The sequence below is a fragment of the Mauremys reevesii genome, linkage group 3 (assembly GCF_016161935.1).
Source record: "Mauremys reevesii isolate NIE-2019 linkage group 3, ASM1616193v1, whole genome shotgun sequence".
Classification (NCBI taxonomy): domain Eukaryota; kingdom Metazoa; phylum Chordata; order Testudines; family Geoemydidae; genus Mauremys; species Mauremys reevesii.
The window spans coordinates 198,210,832-198,231,275 of record NC_052625.1 but is presented as its reverse complement, the minus strand read 5'-3'; the positions used below and the strand labels follow the sequence as shown (position 1 = coordinate 198,231,275).

Sequence of the window (20,444 nt, the reverse complement as noted above, 5' to 3'; positions counted from 1 at the left end):
TTCCTCCGGGAAAGCAACGCCAGACAATCATTTCGAGCCAGTTTTCCCTGGATTGCCCTGGCATACGCCATAGCGTGGCAACCATGGAGCCTGTTTTGCCTTTTGTCACTGTCACCGTATGTGTACTAGATGCCGCGGACAGAGGTGATTCAGCAGCGCTACACAGCAGCATTAGTTTGCTTTTGCATGACAGCAGAGATGGTTATCAGCCATACTGTACCATCTACCATGCCATTGTAAATTGGCAAGATGAGGACGGTTAACAGTCCTATTGCACTATACCTTCTACTGCTGTCATACGTGCCCCTGGCCGAGATCAGCCGGGGGCGCAAAAGACAAAACTGGGAATGACTCCCCGAGTCAATTCTTCCTTTATGGTATCTAAAAATAGAAACAGTCCCGCCTAGAATATGGGGCAACTGTACTAGGGTTGCAGTGTATCAGAGAACTAGAGAGCACAGCCGCTCTGTGTCAGATCCCACAGGAATGACGAGCTGCATGCCATTCACAGGGGGTGCCCCTGCAACAACCCTACCTGTTGCTTCCCTCCTCCCCCAGCCTTCCTGGGCTACCGTTGTAGTGTCCCCCCATTTGTATGCTGAAGTAATAAAGAATGCAGGAATAAGAAACAGTGACTTGTTAGGGAAATCAAATGAGGGTAAGGCAGCCTCCAGCTGCTATGATAGTCCAGGCAGTACAGAATCTTTTCTTTACACATGAAGGGCGGGGGCTGATGGAGCTCAGCCCCCTGTTGCTATGATGAAGACGGTTAGCAGGCCGTCTACTTATGGGCTGATGACGAGGACGGGTAGCAGTCCTATTGCACTACACCATCTACCACAAGGCTGATGATGAGGACGGGTACTACTCATTTTGTACCGTCAGCCACCCATGAGGCCGGGGGGGGGGGAGTGGCGAGGATACTACCGTAGCGTGCCGCAGCATCGCATCTACCAGCATCATTCAGTACATATAGGGTGACATTTACAAGAGTCAAGAAACGATTTCTTTCCCTTTTCCTTCTGGGGGTGGGGGGTGGCTGTACATTGATGAGCTATGCCCTGAACCACTGCGGACACTGTGTTTGACCCTAGAAGGATTTGGAGCTCAGCCAAGAATGCAAATGATTTTAGGACACAGCGGGAACTGTGGGATAGCTTGCGTCCTCAGTCCCTCCACCCCTCCCTCCCTCCATGAGCATCCATTTGATTCTTTGGCTTTCCGTTATGCTTGTCACGCAGCAGCGTGCTGACTCTCTGCTACGCCGTCTGTCCAGAGATTTTTTAAAAATACTTTGGACCAGGCGTAACATTACGGTAATTTTCCTAATTAGATGCAGGAGTCGCCGAGCGAGATCACCCTGAGGAGGGTCACTGAAGGAGATAGAGAGTGCATGCTGCGTGAAAGCCAGCACAAAGCAGGGGTCTATGATGCCAGTATTATTGAGGCAATGCTCCCAGAATACCTCAATAAAGCCTAGTGTGGAAAATTGTGCTACCACGGAGCACCCAGTAAGGCAGCTCTCCCCAGGAACCTCCTGTGGAGGCTTTTCGATTCCCTCATGGAGAGCTTCATGGAGATCTCCCAGGATGATTTCTGTTCTATCCCCATATATATAGAGAGACCTTCTTTTCACATACTTCGGATTCCTGTTATATTAAGAATAAAAGTTTACATGTTTAAAGCACTTACCCACTGCTCCTTCCCCTGATTCAGGGTCCGGGTTAACGGCCGGGGAGGGTTGGTAGGGGATCTCCATGAGGGTGATGAAGAGATCCTGGCTGTCGGGGAAACCAGCGTTGTAAGCGCTGTCGCCTGCCTCGTCCTCCACAAACCCTTCCTCATCTTCCCCATCCGCGAACATCGCCGAGGAACTGGCCGTCGACACTGTCCCATCGTCAGAGTCCACGGTCACTGGAGGGGCAGTGGTGGCAGACCCCGTAGCGTCCGTTTGCCACTTTGATTTTTTGGTAGCTTTGTCTGGGGTCCTTGATTTTCACGCGGCGCTGCGTTGTATCCCGGCTGTATCCTCTGTCTCTCATGGCTTTGGAGACCTTCTCGTAGGTCTTTGCATTCCGTTTTTTGGAGCGCAGCTCCGAAAGCACAGACTCCTCGCCCCACACACCGATCAGATCCAAGACTTCCCGGTCAGTCTATGCTGGGTCCCTCTTTCTATTCAGAGATTACATGAACTCCTCTGCTGGAGAGCATCGTTGCCGGTGCTGCTGAGCTCGCCCCGATGTCCAATCACGAAATGAGATTCAAACTGTCCAGACAGGAAAAGGAATTCAAATTTTCCCGGGGCTTTTCCTGTGTGGCTGGTCAGAACATCCAAGCTCGGACTGCTGTCCAGAGCGTCAACAGAGTGGTGCACTGTGGGATAGCTCCCGGAGCTACTAAGGTCGATTTGCATCCACACCTAGCCTAATTCGACAGAGCCATGTCGAATTTAGCGCTACTCCCCTTGTCGGGGTGGAGTACAGAAGTCGAACTAAAGAGCCCTCTATGTCGAATTAAATAGCTTCGTGGTGTGGACGGGTGCACGGTTAATTCGAATTAACACTGCTAAATTCGAATTAAAGTTCTAGTGTGGACCAACCTTAGTTTCATCACCCATTAAGCAAAAGGCATCATTACCGTGTGTCAGTTTTATTTTTACATCCATACCGTTCAACAGAAGTTTTTCTTGAAAAAACAGGTAGCTATGTAGGTGTCCCAGCAGCTGTATCTTCCTATTCTGGGTTGTCAGGTTTGCCTGTCTCAAAAACACTTGATTCTCACCATCCAGCTCCATTGCTTCACCTTGTCCAGGAGTATCTTTGTATAACAGGCCCACAGAAAACAGTGTGGTAAGTGTGTTGTCACTGTAATTTAGCACTGATTCGATAAAGACCCTGTAAGGGTAACAGTTATTGCTTTGGCTTATGAGGTGGTCTCTCAACATGACATCCAATTGACTGCAAATAGAGGCCACAGAGGAATTCACCTCGAGGCCATAGGCGCCCTGTTGAGAGTGGTTCTATCAGTGAACTAAAACCATGGTGATTAAAATATCTCTCTTTTAACATGTGGAAAGTACATCACAGGGGCTCTGTGATATCTAAGAAGGACATATCCAACCTCGGATTGTAATAGTTTCTGTAGTTGGGGTTGGGGTGTCTCTGTAATAGTTTAGAGTCACCGTACTGTTTTCCTTTTTAAAAGCCCTGCTGTCTCCGGGAGCGCAGGTGCAGCTTGATGGCCACCTTCTCAAAGCAAAATGACACGTGGCTGTTCTGGTCTGTCTGTATTTCAGTGGTGATGGTGTCAATGTGATGTTTACTGACCGGGACATAATGAGCTTTATCATACGTGATGATGACAAACTTGTTGTTTCTTCCTTGGATGGGGATGCAGATAAACAGGAGTATGGAAAAGTCCCTCACAAACAGTTGTTCTTCAATGTCTTTGTATAGACAAAGAATTTGAACTCTGCCCCCCACCCTCCCACCCCCCTTTAATGTTTGCTGAGAAGGTCATTTTTGGATACCACAATTGGGGACCAAACCCAAAATATTAGCTAGCACCTTCCATGAGCAACATCAGAGGATTTAATTCTATATATTCTTCCTTTGTAATTTGACCTGGTTTCCAATTTTGAAGTGAGTCTTTTTTTTGAATTTCAAGTCATTGGAGATCTCCTGGTTAAACCAGGGTGGTCTTTTACCATACTTCTGTCTTTCTTATACGTTGCTCTTTCATCCTTGATAATGTCAGACCAATGGTGGTCAGAAATTAACATCTGCCACTGGATCACACAGACAAAATTCAGAAATGGAGGCTGTAAACAGAATGTCTTGTCACATTAACTAAGTAGAGGCTGCCTCATTCCATGATTTTGCTGGTTCCCACTCTCAGGCTGACATTCCATGTGGAGGAATAGCTGTCTGCAGCAACCTTGGTCTAATGATTAGCACACAGCGCTTACAGTCAGAGGGTAACTAAAGGGCACATTAGAAATGTAAATAGATTCCCCCTCCCTTCCCTTAATGAGGAGACCATAATCTCTCCTTTCCCCAGATGTACAGAACTTCTCTACCCACACACTGAACAGAGCAAATTGGTGGTAGAAGGAAATGGAGGTGGGGGATAGGAGGGGCTGGGTAGTGGGAAATGCTTGAATGCTGTCTGTTGAGGCAGGGAGGGCTTGATAGTTGGAGAGGTGGGAGTCAGGGGCTCGTCTCATCCATGTGGGGAGAGAGGAGTCAGGAGTCACTATGAGAGGTTGCTGATGCAGGCTTTCCTGCCTTCCATCCTGTGCAGCTCTGGGGCTGTGAAGGAAACATGCTCAGTGCTATGGTTCTGCAGTATGCAGCTAGAGAGCCAGCACATGTGCTGAATTAACTCGCTCTGTTCAGTTCTTAGGGCAGCCGTTGAATGGGCAAAGAACTACTGACATTTACTTATTAACAAAGATCTACTGAAATGCTGCATAGGAAGATAATTGAGCAGACTGGACCTGTGTGAATGAAAATCAAGACTATTTTTCTCTGTGCAGGATTCACCCAGGGTCCTATCACTACCATCCCCTGATGTCTAAGTACTGGGGGCTTCTCCTACTTTAGGAGATGTCCCTTCCCTTCTTATCCCATTGGAACCTGCGGAATAGCGTGCGTTTGCTGTAAATGGCTGGTAAGTTCAGGATTCCACACGACAGACATTACTGTGTAAACAGATTATCCGTGTCTGTCCTTTATATAGCTGCTGTTTAATGACTTTGGAGGCTGAGACACATGGCACGGGGACAAAGAGTTTTGTACTGCCCTGATTCTGGACTATCTGGGGTTTATATGTTAGAATGGCCTTACTGTTGCGTTACCCAGTCTGCCGATGGCCTGTCCACAGCCTGAAGCAACCAAGAATCTCCAGAGTACTCAGTGCTACAGATATTACCCCTCATAGACCCCATAATATCCAGCACCACCAAAAGACAGTGCTAGCAAGAAGGTCAGAATTGGGGTAATTATATAAGTCATGTACTGTTCTGGTATTGCAGGTTCTCTTCTCCAACCTCTTTTAAGGTCCCTATATTTTACCAGAGTGGCATCATAGAAAGCAGGGTCTCTGGCCTGACTTATCCCCATGTCTACATTGTTGCTTCATTTTAGAACATAGAAAATAACAGAGAAGGACAAGGTAAAGTTCCCAGGATACAGGGCCGGCTCTAACATTTCTGCCGCCCCAAGCAGAAAAGAAGAGCGCCGCCCCCCACCCCAGCGGTGCGGCCCGCGGCCCGAGCCCCCGCCCTCCGAGCGGCACGGCCCTAGCCCGAGCCCCCGCCCCCCCCCCCGAGCGGCGCGGAGCGCGGCCTGAGCCCCCACCCCGAGCGGCGCGTGAGCGCGGCTCGAGCCCCCGGCCCCCCCAGCGGCACAGAGCGCCACCCTAGCCCCGCCCCCCCGAGCGGCACGGCCCGAGCCCTAGCCCCCACCCCCCACGAGCGGCGCGGACCGCGGACTGAGCCCCCGCCCCTCCCCTGAGCGGCACGGCCCTAGCCCCCGCCGCCCTAGCCCCCCCCCCCCCCCGCGGCGCGGCCCGTGGCCCTAGCCCCCGCCTCCCCGAGCGGCTCATCACGCCGCTCAAACCAAAAACAAGAACACCAAAGCCCGATCGCCGCCCCCCTCCAAGGTGCCGCCCCAAGCCTGTGCTTGGTAGGCTGGTGCCTGGAGCCGGCCCTGTATACGAGTGACCCAGTGGTCAATGTGTGTTACGAAGTCCCCTCGGTGGAGGTTGAGAGTCTGTTACAGGCTCCAGCTGGAACCTGTAAGGCTCTTTTGAACAAAAATGTCTTTTGCTCAAACTGAAGACACTGAAGCATTTAGCCCTGGAGGGCTCTGGTTCAAACCACAGAGAGCTGGTCCCAGAAGTCATGGCAGCCTTCACACATGTGCTCAAAAGTGCCTCTGTCCCACAAAAACATACAGGAGCAATTTTATCCATAAAACGGCTCCCCATGTTTGCAGCATCTCGACCCAGATGTTCTTTAACACAGCTCAAGAGCACCTGGTTGTCTGAAATCCTCACATGTTCATCACTTTGTTCATTTCCAGTTTTTCACACTGTGTCATTCTGGATGGACTCTGCAGTGGGGTCCAGGCCACAAGTTGAGTTTAATTGTCCTTCCATTTTTGAGTGGAATGATTTAAAATACACTTTTTTCTATTGTAAAATCATAGTAATATCCATCCTGTGTGGGTGCAGTTTAGCTTTTCATCAACTGACTTGGCCAGTGCCTCCATTTGTCCTGTTGGGTTGGTGGCTTTGCCTCCTTTCCCGCTACCACTGAACCAAAACCTCCCCAATCTGGGGCAAAATAAAATTAAAAAGAAAAAAATCACACAAAACTCTCTGGGCTAGAGATGCTTCCTCAGGGGCCTAGTGACCATTTCTTCTCCATTCGCTGCTTTCATGTAGGGCTCCCAAATTCTCTTCTGCTCAGCTCCTCTCATAATCCCAACTATATATATAAAGAGCACGGTGGAGACTCTGGGCTGCTCTGGGTTGTGGACAGACCATTGGCAGCCTTAGTAAAGCAGCTATAAGATTACTCTAACCATGAGCGGCGCCAGGGTTTCTGGCACCTTAGGCAGAATTTCGGGGGCAGCATTTTGTGAGCTCCCCACGGGGCGCGCGGGAGCTTCTGGTTCCGCTCCCATCGCGCCGCCAAAGAAGGACCATCCACCAAAATGCCACAGACGTCAGCGGCAGTCATTGAGCTGCTCAATTGCCTGCCACTGTTTTCTGCAGCATGTCGGCAGAAGGTTCTTCTTCAGTGGCACAACAGGAGAGGAACTGGAAGCTCCCGTGCATCCCATGAGGAGCGCACAAAATGCCACCCCCTGAATCCTGGTGCCCTAGGCGACCTCCTAGGGTCGCCTAATGGAAGCGCCGGCCCTGACTCTAACTGTAATGTGTACACCCCAGATAGTCTAGAATCAGGGCAGCACAGAAATTTCCTTTGTCCCATTTCAGGGTTGTGCCTTGTGCTCTGAGCCTGTAAGGTCATTAAACAGCAGCTATAGAAATCAGAGACACAAATATTCTGTTTACACAATAATGTCTGCCTTGTGGCATCCTGAACTTACCCTTCTTCTACAGCAATGCAGCCCGAAACCGCACCTTCCAATTTGTCTTAAATTGCCGAAACATGAATGGAGGCAGATTCCCCGAAAACGTCTACAACTAACGGGGTCATTGATGAACTGGGTGAATCCTGCACAAAGAAAAAGAGTCTTGATTTTCATTCACACATAAGTGTAAACAAGGACTGTAATTGCAGCATGACGGGCATTTCCCATTAGCTGAATTTCCAATTCACTGAGACAAGACCACGTCAACCCAGTTATCTTCCTCTGCCCCCTTTCACTAGATCTTTGATAATATAGAAACATCTGTAGCTCTGGGCCCATTCAATGGCTGCTCCTAAGAATTGAGCAGAGTGAATTAATTCAGCAGATAGGCTGCACACTTCAGAACTGTAGCACTGAGCATGTGTGTCCTTCCCAGCCCCACAGCTGTACAGGATGGAAAGCAGGCAGCTGCCTTCATCACCAACTAAGAGTGGGGCAGTGGTTTGCTGCCATGGTTTTGACTTGTTCTGATTCCAAACACTGATGTCCTAGGCAGTATCTAAATATGGATTGGCTAAGCAGGGTGGAAACAGCTCAGCAGTGGGTTGGGTGACTGGAACTTTTATAAAGAGAAGGGTTTAAACCAAATCCTTCCAGTCAGAACGCCTGACTGTCAGCGAGACTCGGCACAGACAAACTTGTGAAGAGTCCACACTTGGGAATACTTACTCAATGACCAATTGCCAAGCTTAGACAGGTTGGCCCTTATGAGAATGTGGCCCAAATGTCTTTTCGGATATTAATATTAGACTATTTGAAACTAGATTTTAGCTGTACTTTCCTTATAGTATCCACTGTGACATTCCCCAGGGTAGAGTCTGGATCACTGAACAGCCGTATTCCCTCATTTCTCCAACTTGTGATGCCTCCTACACTGTTCTGCTGTGAAAGCAACCATTACTGGTTCTGCTCGTGCACAGCCCCTAGCATGCAAAGTTACTCCCAGCTCAATTAGAAGAAAACTTCTAGCAAGACACTCCTGAATTATCCCATAGAGTGACACCAGCCAACTCTTAGTCCCAGCCTCATCCCCCAGAAAGTGCATCTTGTACTGATCAGTATCCTCCTGGACAATACAAGCTATTAGGAAATCTGTCATTTCATCAGAGGAAAAGGATATGCACAGAGCCTGTTATCTCAAGTGAAGGTTCCCAAACTCTTCAATCCAAAGACTAGACGAAAGGGTATTTTCACTGGGTTAGGCCAGAGGAAGAGGATACAAGCTGAAAATGTTCAGTCTTTTTAATCTCTTCCCATATGGAAGCTGTTCCATACCCCGAATCATTTTAGTTGCCATTCTCTGTAACTTTTCCAATACTAATATATCTTTTTTGAGATGGGACGACCAGATCGGCACACAGTATTCAAGATCTGGGAATACCAGGGATTTATATAGAGGCATCATGATATTTTCTGTCTTATTATCTATCCCTTTCCTAATGGTTCCTAACATTCTGTTAGTTGTTTCTGTTACTGCCACTGTGCATTGAGCAGATGCTTTCAGGCAACTCTCCATAATGATCCCAAGATCGCTTTTTTGAGTGGTAACAGTTAATGTAGACCCCACCTTTTTATATGTATAGTTGGGATTATGTTTTCCAAAGTGCATTACTTTGCATTTATCAACAGTGAATTTCATCTGACATTTTATTGCCCAGTCAACCAGATTTATGAGATTCCTTTGTAACTCTTCGCACTCTGCTTTGGACTTCACTATCTTTGAGTAATTTTGTATCACCTACAAAATTTGCCGTCTCATGGTTTACTCTTTTTTCCTGATCACTTATTAATATTTTGAACAGTACTGGTACCAGGAGGTGCGAAATACAGAGGTAAAATACTCTCTTTACTCCTACTCAAGATTTCCCTCTTTCTGCATCCAAATTATTAAGCCTTTTAGCATTTTTCAGCTGATGATCCATCCACAACCCCCAAAACATTTTCAGAGTCACTGCTTCCCAAGATGGAGTCCCTCATCTTATAACTGTGGCCAACCTTCTTTATTCCTAGATCCATACATTTAGATTTAGCTGTATGATGGTTAACTTGTTCCCAAGTTACCAAGTGATCCAAATCCCTCTGTATGAGCAGGGCCGGCTCTAGGCACCAGCCTACCAAGCACATGCTTGGGGCGGCGCCTTAGGAGGGGGCGGCGCCAGCCGCGCCGCTGGTGGGGAGGTGGAGATTAGGGCGGGCCGCGCCGTTGGTGGGGGCTCGGGTCGCGCCGCTCGGGAGGGGGCGGCTTGGGCGGCGGCCGCGACGCTGGGGGCGGGGCTCGGGCCGGTCAGGGGCTTAGGCTGCGCCGCCCGGGAGGGGGCCGGGTTAGGCGGCGCTCTGCGCCGCTGGGGCTCGCCCGCGCTGCTCGGGGCTCAGGCTGCGCTGCTCCGGAGGGGGCGGGGCTAAGGCCGCGGGCCGGGCGCGTGGCTGGGGGAGGTGCGCGGGCGGCTCTCCGTCTCCCCCGGGGGCGGGGGCGCGGGCTGCAGGCCGCCTCCCGCGGGGGGTGCGCGGGTGGCGCTGCGCTGCTCGGGGGGCGGGGGCTGCGGACCGCGGGCCGCGCCCGGGGCGGGGCTCGGCTGCGGTCGGCGCCGCTGGGGGGCGGGGGGCGGCGCTCTTCTTTTCTGCCTGGGGCGGCAGAAAAGCTAGAGCCGGCCCTGTGTATGAGTGACCTGTCCCTTAATTTTTGCCACCTGCCAACTTTATGGGTGATGATTTTATGTTTTTCTTTTCCCAAGTCCTTTATAAAAAGTTTAACTAGTGTGGTGGCAAGAACAAATCCCTGTAGGACTCCACTAGGTAGAACGTTGGTGATATTATTACAGGTCATAGTTCAGCCAAATCTGACTGGATCTTAATAGGAACATTAAAGATACCTTTCTCACCCCAGGACCATTCTCCAGTTAAATGTCAAGTATCTGCTGAAAATCATACAACTCTTTTTTGGGAAAAAAAAGCTGGAAAAAAATGATGATACAAAATTTTTAGAAATCTTATTACAGACTCACAAATGTCCTTCTATATTCTCCCTTCATTTCATTAAGATCTTACCTGGAGAGCTTTGGAGCACCAGGAAAAAGAGAGCAAAGAGCAGGTAGAGAATCTTCATGGCTGAAGTTTGGCTGGGAGTTCAGTGCTGATGGAGAGAAGAGACTGCAAGATAGACAGGAGATGGAGAGTCTCTATTTTGGGATACCGGGATTGTGAAATGTGGATCTGTTGAAATCTTTGTTTTGAAGCATGTCCCATTAATTAAGTTTGTGCTGCAATATGTTAATATTAATGATTATTATTTGTACAACGCAATAAAAATTCCTGCAGAATTTCAGATATGTACAATTAATAATTCCTTGTGTAAAGGAGTTACAAGACAAATATTTACATCTAGCAAACATCAAATGCCTGGTTGAAAGCCCTTTGAAGTCCATAGAAAGCATCCTATTACATTGAAATTAGGTCCCTAATGCAGATAGGAACTCCCGAACACAGCTGCACCTGGGAATCTTCCCAGTAGGGTGTGTGCATTTGTGTGTTTGTTTTGTACAATATTTATCAATATTTTACTTGCATTTAGGGAATTTTTCTAATTTTATGTATCAGGACCCATTCCAAAATGGTAAAATTCCCTTTCAAAATGAGAAATAAAGTGAATAACATTGAAGATTCTTTCTGCCCGGAAGGTATGGGGGTTTTTGTTTATCTGTTTTCCCTGTATGTCTAAATTGAGGAATAAGTGATGGGAGAAAACCATGAGTTTTCCCTTTCTTTCCCCACTATAACAAGCATCAGCCTGAACAATAACCAATAAGTGTTTAAAGTAGAGACATAAAATGTTGATGCATCAAACATATGGAAGCCAGTGACACTTCCAGGTGCTAATCCCCTCTCAGGATTTGTCTCACTCTCTCAGGAGGGAGAGAAAAAGAAGTGATTGGGTTTAACCAGCAGCCAGGAAAAAGTTTAGAAAATTTCTAAAGAGTCTATACAGGCATTTCACACCTCTGTTGTATCCTTGGGGCAGCCGGTGTAGGAAGCAATCACTTGAGGCCAGAGAGCAGACAGCTAACCAAAACCTCCATTTTATTTACAGACCATAAAACTCCAACTCAGTTGCCATAGCAACAAAAACCATGACAACCAAATACACAACATATTCCTCCCCCCCTAATAAGAACATCCCCTAAATAAAAAAAAACACACCTAGACTAGAGAAGGAGGGTAGACTGCCTCCATTCCCGGCTAAACCCTGGGGATTATTTTGCCCCATAACCGTGGGTTCGCCCTAGCTAGAGATCCAGCCGATGAGGAGGCCTTCTGTCTCTAGGTGGATTACGGCGAACTTCTGGTGTTATTGCACCCGAAAGCACTAGGGGCTCAGGGTCCGCAGCACGAACGGGTGAGGAGGTGGTATCAGCTCGTGCTGGGCAAAGGGGTATCTCAGCCGCCGGCAGTAATGGAGGAGAACAGTCAGGAACAGGTGACTCGTGATTCGGTGCCTCACCAGAAGAGGTGAAGTCAGACCCCTCAACTGCAGATGGGTCCTGAGGACTGGCATGACCTGGCAACTGCTGATCTACATGTTGCCGCCAGGTAACATTCTCTGCAGTCCGGACTGTGTAGGAAACAGGTCCTGTTTGAGTGATGTCTGTGGCCGGGACCCATTTAGCTCTGGAAGTATAATTCCGAGCCAAAACTGGCTGTCCCGGGCTAAAGGTTCGGTCTTTTGCTCTGGGTGCCCGTCTGATGACTTGATATTGCTGCTGATGTTGCACAGTTTGTCGGGGTTCAGAAGGTTTCAGCAAATCAAAGCAAGTGCGCAGCTGTCGTCCCAACATTAGAAAGGCTGGGGATGCCTGGGTCGTAGCATGAGGGGTGTTTCTGTAGGAAAGTAAGAAGATATCCAGACGCTTTTGAATGGAGTGTTGTCCCCTTGCTGATTTCAAAGTGTTTTTCATTGTCTGCACAAATCTTTCAGCTAATCCGTTGGTGGACGGATGATATGGTGCTGACGTGAGGTGGTGTATCCCATTTGCCTTCATAAAATTTTGAAACTCCTGAGAAACGAACTGCGGTCCGTTGTCGCTCACAAGTTGTTCTGGCAGACCAAAACGACTAAAGAGTCCTCGTAGTTTTTGGATAGTACTCTCTGCAGAAGTGGACTGCATTATAGAGACTTCTGGCCATTTAGAATGTGCATCTATTGCCACCAAGAACATGCTTCCTTCAAGGGGGCCAGCAAAGTCAACGTGAATACGTTGCCACGGGTTTTCAGGCCAGTCCCATGGGTGTAGGGGTGCCCACTGGGGTGCATTCCTCACACCCTGACATGACATACAAGCTTTTGCCTTCTCTTCAATAACGCTGTCCAATCCAGGCCACCAAAAATAGCTTTGTGCAATTTCCTTCATGCGCACTATTCCACAGTGACCGGAATGTAGCTGTTCTAACATCTGTGATCTCAGTGGTGATGGAATAATGACACGTCTCCCCCACAACAAACAACCAGATTGGACCGATAACTCCATCCGTTTGGACATGTAGGGAACAAGGTCGGATGAGACCGGAGAGGTTTGTCGAGATTTTCCATGCATCACCAGGTCCATAACTTGGGACAATACTGGGTCAACGCGAGTTGCCTTCTTTATCTGAGTAGCAGTGATGGGTGTATTCTCTACCTGTTCAAAGTAGATTTCCTTTTGGGCACTATCTTGATGTTTGACCGGCAAAGGCAACCTCGAGAGGCCATCTGCATTGCCGTGCAGAGTGGATTTCCGATATTTGATTTCATATGTGTGTGCTGAAAGTATCAATGCCCAACGTTGCATACGACTAGCAGCTAATGGGGGAATGCCTGTGTAGGGTCCAAAAATTGACGTCAGAGGTCGATGGTCTGTAAGAAGAGTAAACTTTCGCCCAAAGAGGTACTGATGAAACTTCCGAATTCCAAAAACAATTCCTAATGCCTCACGTTCGATTTGGGCGTAGTTAGTTTCTGCTTTGCTTAGAGCACGTGAAGCAAAAGCAATAGGTCTCTCTTCTCCCGAAGGCATAATGTGTGACACGACTGCTCCCACTCCATAAGGGGAGGCATCGCAGGCCAATTGCAGGGGTAAGGATGGATCAAAGTGCGTTAGAACTTCAGAATTTAACAATGTATCCTTAGCTTTGTTAAATGCAACATCACAGGCTTCAGTCCACTTCCAGGCCTTGTTCTGCCCAAGGAGCTCGTGAAGTGGTTTTAGCAGTGTGGCTAACTGTGAGATGAACTTTCCATAATAGTTCAGTAGTCCTAGAAATGAGCGCAGCTGGCTTACATTTCGAGGTGGGGGAGCCTCCACAATAGCTTTAACTTTTGCAGGGGCCTTATGAAGACCTGCAGAATCGATGATGTGTCCCAAATATTCAACAGAGGGCTTGAAGAATTCACACTTGTCTTTGCGAACTCGTAGGCCATACTCTTCCAGTCTTCGTAGGTTAGCCTCTAAATTCTTTAAGTGATCCTCTTCATTTCTTCCAGTGACCAGGATATCATCCAGATAGCACTGAACTCCTGACAAGCCACACAAGATCTGGTCCATAGCCCTCTGGAACAGGGCGGGAGCCGATGTTATTCCGAAGGGTAGGCGACAGTATCGATAAAGCCCCTTATGAGTCACAATAGTCAACAGCTCTTGGGACTTTTCATCGACGTGCATCTGTAAATATGCTTGACTCAGATCAATCTTACTGAACTTTTGTCCCCCAGCCAGGCCTGCAAAGAGGTCATCGATGCGGGGAAGCGGGTATTGCTCTGCACACAACACTGGGTTGACAGTGACTTTAAAATCACCGCAAATCCGGAGAGAGCCATCTTTCTTCACTATTGGAACGATAGGAGTGGCCCATGAGCTATGGGTAACTGGTATTAGGACTCCATTGGTGACCAGGCGCTCCAGGTCTGCTTCAACTTTTGGCCTGATGGCATATGGCACAGTTCGGGCTTTTAGATATTTTGGTGGACTGCCAGGTTTAATGTTCAATGTCACAGTGATTCCCTTCATACTTCCCAAATCATCTCCAAAAACAGCAGCATGTTTCCTTAGTATAGGGGTTAGACTGGTTTCTTCTTTAGTCATCCGGTGCACTTCTGCCCAGTTCAGCTGAATCTTCCCAAGCCAAGACCTACCCATTAAGGCTGGGTAGTTACCTCTCACCACAAACAGTGGCAATTTAGCCGCCTGTCCATTGAGCTCCACCTTAACATCAATAGTGCCCAACATGGGCACAGCTTCACCTGTATACGTCTTCAGAACAGTTTTTGTTGCCTTAAGCGGAAGATGCTGTAGCTTTTCCTTATACACAGTCTCAGGAACCAGCGAGACAGCTGCACCGGTGTCTAGTTCCATGCGTATAGGTTTGCCCTCCAATAAGGGGGTTACCCAGTATTCATGTGAGCCCGCTGCCAAAGACAAAACATGCAGTGGCACTTCCTCTTGTGAGGAAGTGTCACCTTGATCATCCTGGGTCTGCTCTAGGGTATGCAAGTTTCCTCTTTTTGTCCGCCAGACCACAGGCCTCTTTTTCTTTTGCTTACAGGCATACTCAATGTGTCCCTTTTTGCCACAGTGTCGACACACCAGGTCCTTACACCAGCATTCTGATGCCTGGTGACCCAGCTTACCACAGCGGTAACATTCTTGACTCTGCACCGTTTTGTGGGTCAGTTCTTGTGACACTTTTTGCACCCTAGGGGATGCACCGACGTATTGTGCCTCCCTTGTAGCCAGTTCCATGGAGACAGCAATATCAACAGCCTTCTGTAATGTAAGCTGAGCCTCTGTCAGTAGGCGCTTCCGTATAGCTTCACTGCAGAGGCCACACACTAACCTGTCACGCAGGGCATCATTTAACATCTCTTTAAATTCACAGTGTTCTGCTAGCTTTTTTAGAATGGCTACAAATTGTACAACTGTTTCATCTTCCTTTTGGTCTCTTTTGTGGAACCTATATCTTTCAGCAATTACCAGTGGTTTTGGGGAAAAATGGGACCCCAGGATTTCCACAATGTCACTGTAAAGATTTAGTTGCTGGCTTAACAGGGTGTAGTAAGCTGCGTAGCAGAGAGTAGGTCTTAGCTCCTACAACAGTTAAGAATATTGTCACCTTCTTCGCTTCTGTAATGTCATTTGCAATACCAAAAAGCTCAAAACGCTCAGTATACACATGCCACTGCTCTGTATTCTCATCAAAAGGCTCCAGGGGCCTGGTCAGAGTAGCCATGATTTTTAGTTTCACTTTCACAGTCAGTGCAAACAGCAGCTTTTTTTCTTTGTTTGGTCTTTACCTTGACTTCTACTTCCTTCTGTTACTGGAGCAGCACCAGGATCCCACCCTCGTCGCCAGTGTTGTATCCTTGGGGCAGCCGGTGTAGGAAGCAATCACTTGAGGCCAGAGAGCAGACAGCTAACCAAAACCTCCATTTTATTTACAGACCATAAAACTCTAACTCAGTTGCCATAGGAACAAAAACCATGACAACCAAATACACAACAACCTCAATGTTCCCTGGGGGATTCATTCTAACCAGCGGCCATAGCCTACAAAATACAACTGCCCACAACCTGTCACAGACCTCTTTGGAATCTCCTGCCCAGTCATCTCCTTCTCTTCCCCCCTCACCTCCTTAAAAGCCAATTGGAGGCACCAAATACATAAAGTTGAGAAGAGAGCACCAAGAATGGGAATCCGTGATGAGAGGGACATCAACAGGGCAATGAGGAGCTGTGACAGGGGAGTGAGTTGTCCCTCTCATACCCAGTGATTGGCCTCTATTTCAACTATCTCTCTGGGGATGGAGAGTCCTGATTTCCTTACTAGCCTCTTTCTCCACAGAGACAGGACAAAGTGCACTGGATGTTTCGCTGCCGAGTGGGAGCACAAGAAGTGGGCACATCACCCTGGTTGGCCACCTCTCTCCTCTTATTACCGTTATGTTCTTGCTGTACATATGGAGAATTTCAATAAAAACAGCAATGCTCTTCCGGGAAGGTGGCTGGTAGAGCCAAAATTGATAATAGCTTTATTTTACTCAATGTGGTTTATAAATATGCTGTGGTTAATGGTACGCATGGTATGCTGCTTTTACAGATTTAAGGATGGCATTCGATTCTAATAATCTAGAAAATCTTTGGATGAAATTTACAAGCGTGGGTATCAATGAAAGACTTCTGCATATTTTGGAGGATCTCCACCAGAGCAAGATGGATAAAGTAAGAACTAAAGCCAATGGAGAATGTTCTATCATTTTCCCTATTTCTATGGGAGAACACTAAGGCTGCCTTCTAGAACTTCTTCTCATTAATGTATATATTAATGATGTGGTGGATGTTTTAAAGGAAAAAAAAATTCTCCAATATCTGTTAAAGGTAGATCTATCCCGGTGTTATTATATGCATCTGACATGCTTGTTTTATCACCAACACCAAAGGCCTCTGCAGGTTGTTATTTCAGTTTTCCTCTTATTTTAACTCTCAAGACCTGGGCCACATTTATAATAAGACCAAGTGATGATTTTTGGAAAGAGCCCTCAAGAAATTGAGTGGAAGATAGAAGAACATAGTTTGGGATAAAGTTTCGTCATTCAGGCTGCTGGTCCTCTTACCATAAAGACTTAAAACAAAATGCCCTTAGCTCTGGTCAAGTGGTCCTCTGTTTTATCCTTGTTTATGGTGGGAACAGAGTTGCCTCAGTACTAAGACTTTTTAATGCTAAAATAATATTACAGATACCCTACAAGATCCAAGTTTGATTTGGGGATCAAATTTTTTGAGACTTAATTCTCCTAAATTTTACCCTGCCAATCTAGGTGTTTTTTTTCTCTGCTGGTTGTAGAGTTGTATTGCTTTCCTTAAAGTGTGGCCTGAGATCTGTACTCTTCTAGATTCTAGATATCCCCATTTTTGCCTTCATGGTATAGAGGAGAAACCTGTGCAGTCTATTTCCACAGTAGAAGACCCTCCAATTTATTATAGCTAGATGGTGTTTCTCTATTACTCACTTATTGTCAATATATTTTAATCAACTACTCAAATAGACAGGGATAGATATCATCCAAGAAGAAGATCTGGCTAGGATTCATGATTCTTAATTTGCCTTTTGGTTTTCTACTTTGAAGACAGCCCATGTTTATGAACCATAGTTGAATGAGTTATCAAATCCTCATTATTGTAAGGCACATACTCAGTATTCCACACCATAGGGTCTGCTGCCCATAAAGGCAAATAAGGAAAAGTTCCTTCACATCTTCATTTTTGTCAATGTAAAGCTGAAGTCCTAGAAGATCTACCACATTCTCTTTTGGATTGTATAATTTTCCAGATTGTGAGACCACACTGGATTTAATCTCTTTTGTATTAAAAAAAAATACCATCTCAAAGGTTAATGTTTTTTAGTTTTTTCTCAGACACTGGACATAATCAAATTGGTGTTGATTTTTGCCCGTTTAGAGTGCTGAAGAAGAGAGATTTTAGGAGGTCCCGACTAACATTTTAATGCATTATATGGATGTGCCTGTCGTTTTAAATTGTTCATATTTGTATTTTTGTATTCACAACAGACACTTAATTAAATCAAATTAAATTAAATTGCAGGGAGGTGTCAGCATAACAGGCACAACTGTTATGCTGACATTGTAGGCTGGCTGGCTGCTGATTGCATGCAAAGCCCAGATCACTCGCTTCCCCAGCCTGCAGCCAGGAGCAGGAGCATATAAAGTGACAGCTTACAACTGTGATATAATTTTCAATACACCACACATTTCCCACAGCTGACGATGCTCCATCTGGGTCACTTCCGGCTGCTGACTGGAATCCAAGGATCTGCCTTAACTGGCACTTAGCTGTCACACTGAGGACCATGCGTGACTTTGAGAGAGCAGGACAATTTGGGTGTCACAGGTGGGGATGCGTGAACTGCTCCAGATAAAATAAACACCCTGCTGCACAAAAAATTAAAAATGCCTCCTCTTCCCCTTCTTCTGACAATTAAACTCACCTTGGCCTCTTTTCAGAACCAGCTGGAAGTTGGAGTGAACCTTGCCAGATCCTGCCCCCAAAACTCCATCCATCAGGAAGACAGGAGGCTAAATATTCCCCTTGTGTCCCTTCAGACCTCATATCCCAGAGGGTTCTCACTACAAAACCCTACTTCCCAACAGCCCCATGCCTCCCTCTTGCTTTGTGCTCTGTTCTTGGGGGAGGCCAGTCACCTCCTACCCTTCTCTCCCAGCATCTTGAGGATATGGCCCATCACTTTGCTGACTTTCTACAGGGTGGTTTGTGGCCCACTCCTTCTCCCACTATCTTAGAGGTCTGGCCAGCCACCCTTAGAGACTGAAGCCTCCAATACCTTCTCAAGGTTAGGAGCCCCCTTCCTTAAGTAGCAGGACATGGCACTTCTTTACGCACTAGGTCAAGCATTATCTATGGCACTGTAGATATTTAACCCAGGTTAGTGTAGGTTTATTGTAAAGGGGAGCATTACATTGGGCCTGTGCTGTTTTCTGCCTCTTTATAGTTTGGAGAAAACCAGGGTTTTTTTGGGTTTTGTTTTTTAAAGGGGGGGGTGTTGGTGGGGGGAGCGAGGGATGGGCTTTTTTTTTTGTTCTTTTTTGTTCTATACCTTTGTAACATCACGAAAATCAAATCTGGTCTTCCCTCTTTTGCTAGAAGGCACTTCAACTCCCAAGCAGAAGAATTGAGGGGTTGATGAATCTTTAGCAAGGACATTTTTCTCTGAACTCCTTAAACATCATTTCAATTCAATACTTGTTAATAATAAGACAATAAACAAAGGTTTTTTAAATTCTTCTGTGACGGGGCAGAGTGGCCCCACACTGGTACAGAAGGGATTAACCCTTCCTTCCTGGCAGAGGAAGCCAAGCCCCAGAAGCTCTGCTGGGCATGCTCCAAGTGGAGAACAGATATAAAAGCCTGCAGACCAGCTCAGTCTGGGCTGACCGCCGGAGGGGAAGGGAGGGAGGGCCTGTGAGCCAGGATACAGGAGTCAGCCAAGCCGAAGCACTACCTGAGACCCCGCCGGAGGATGCCACAAGAGAGGAACAGAGCGGAGGACTCCCCGCCGCAGATGAGCAAGTATTCATGGTAGGAAGTGACCCAGGGGAACTCTAGAGACAAACAGCATTAGAGCTGTATTGACGCTCGGTGTGTTGGGGGCAGATCCCCACTGAGTGAGTGGCAAGGGGAGCCTGCCATGGCCCTGAGTCGGTGCTTGGTGGAGAGGGTGGGCCCAAGTCCCCCTATCCCCCTCACCCCCGAACCATAAGGGGGTTTATATTGACTCTGGCCGCTAGGCCTTGCTACCCCTCTCGTAAGGGAGTTTAGATGGACTCTGGCCACTAGGCCGCATTACCCCACTAAGGGAATTAATATAGACCCTGTCCGCTACCCCGCTGGACAGGGGTGATAGTAGGAAGGAAGGCCAAGAGGCCATCACAGACCTCCCGCAGTGAGGCGGACGTAAGGACTTGAGAGTGGCGGGGCACCGGCACCCCATCTTACCCCTGCCACAAAGGGGCTCTGAGGTCCCCGCTCCGCCACATCTTCCTTAGTACCTGTGGTGTCCTAACATTACCATCTCCCTCCCCCTTTCCCCCACAGTATGTGTCTATCTGGTTCTATGGCATAATGTTTGCTGTTTATCTGAATATGTCAGAAGGCATAAAAGCTGAATGGACTCTATCACAATACAAAGTGTCTGTAAAGAATATCAGGGAAGGAATTCAGGCCTCTTGTGGGAGATGGCTATGGTGTGTGTGTGTCTGTGTGTGTGTGTTTCTTCAGAACATAAGAAACATACGAATGGCCATCCAGGGTCAGACCAATGTTCCATCTAGCCCAGTTTCCTGTCTTCTGACAGTGGCCAGTGCCAGGTGCTTCAGAAGCAATGAACAGAACAGATATTCATCAAGTCAGGGGTCCCCAACCCCCGGTCCGCGGCCTGTTAGGAACCGGGCCGCGAACCTACCCCTCGCACATCAAGCGGCGTGTCTCCGGCGGGGCCCCTGAGCCCCGCCCCACTCAGAGCCGTGTGGTGAGGGGGCGGGGCTGCGAGCTCCGGGCTGAGCTCAGCTGCCTCCGCTCGGCATGGAGCTCCCAGCCCCCCCCCCTCACCACGTGGCTCTGAGCGGGACGGAGCTCAGGCCCCGCCGGAGACGCGCTGCAGCTGTCGGGCGAGGCGCTGAGGCCCGGGTGAGGAGGGAGCTGGGGTAAGAGGCTGGGGCCAGGG

At 47.8% G+C, this 20,444-nt stretch overlaps 1 long non-coding RNA gene across 1 annotated transcript; it reads left to right on the top strand.

Moving 5' to 3' along the window:
- Positions 1 to 15,712: 15,712 nt before the first annotated feature.
- Positions 15,713 to 16,210, top strand: LOC120400250. The gene is made up of 2 exons (XR_005595643.1): positions 15,713 to 15,933; positions 16,032 to 16,210. It is a non-coding gene; the product is annotated as an uncharacterized LOC120400250 (long non-coding RNA).
- Positions 16,211 to 20,444: the final 4,234 nt, after the last annotated feature.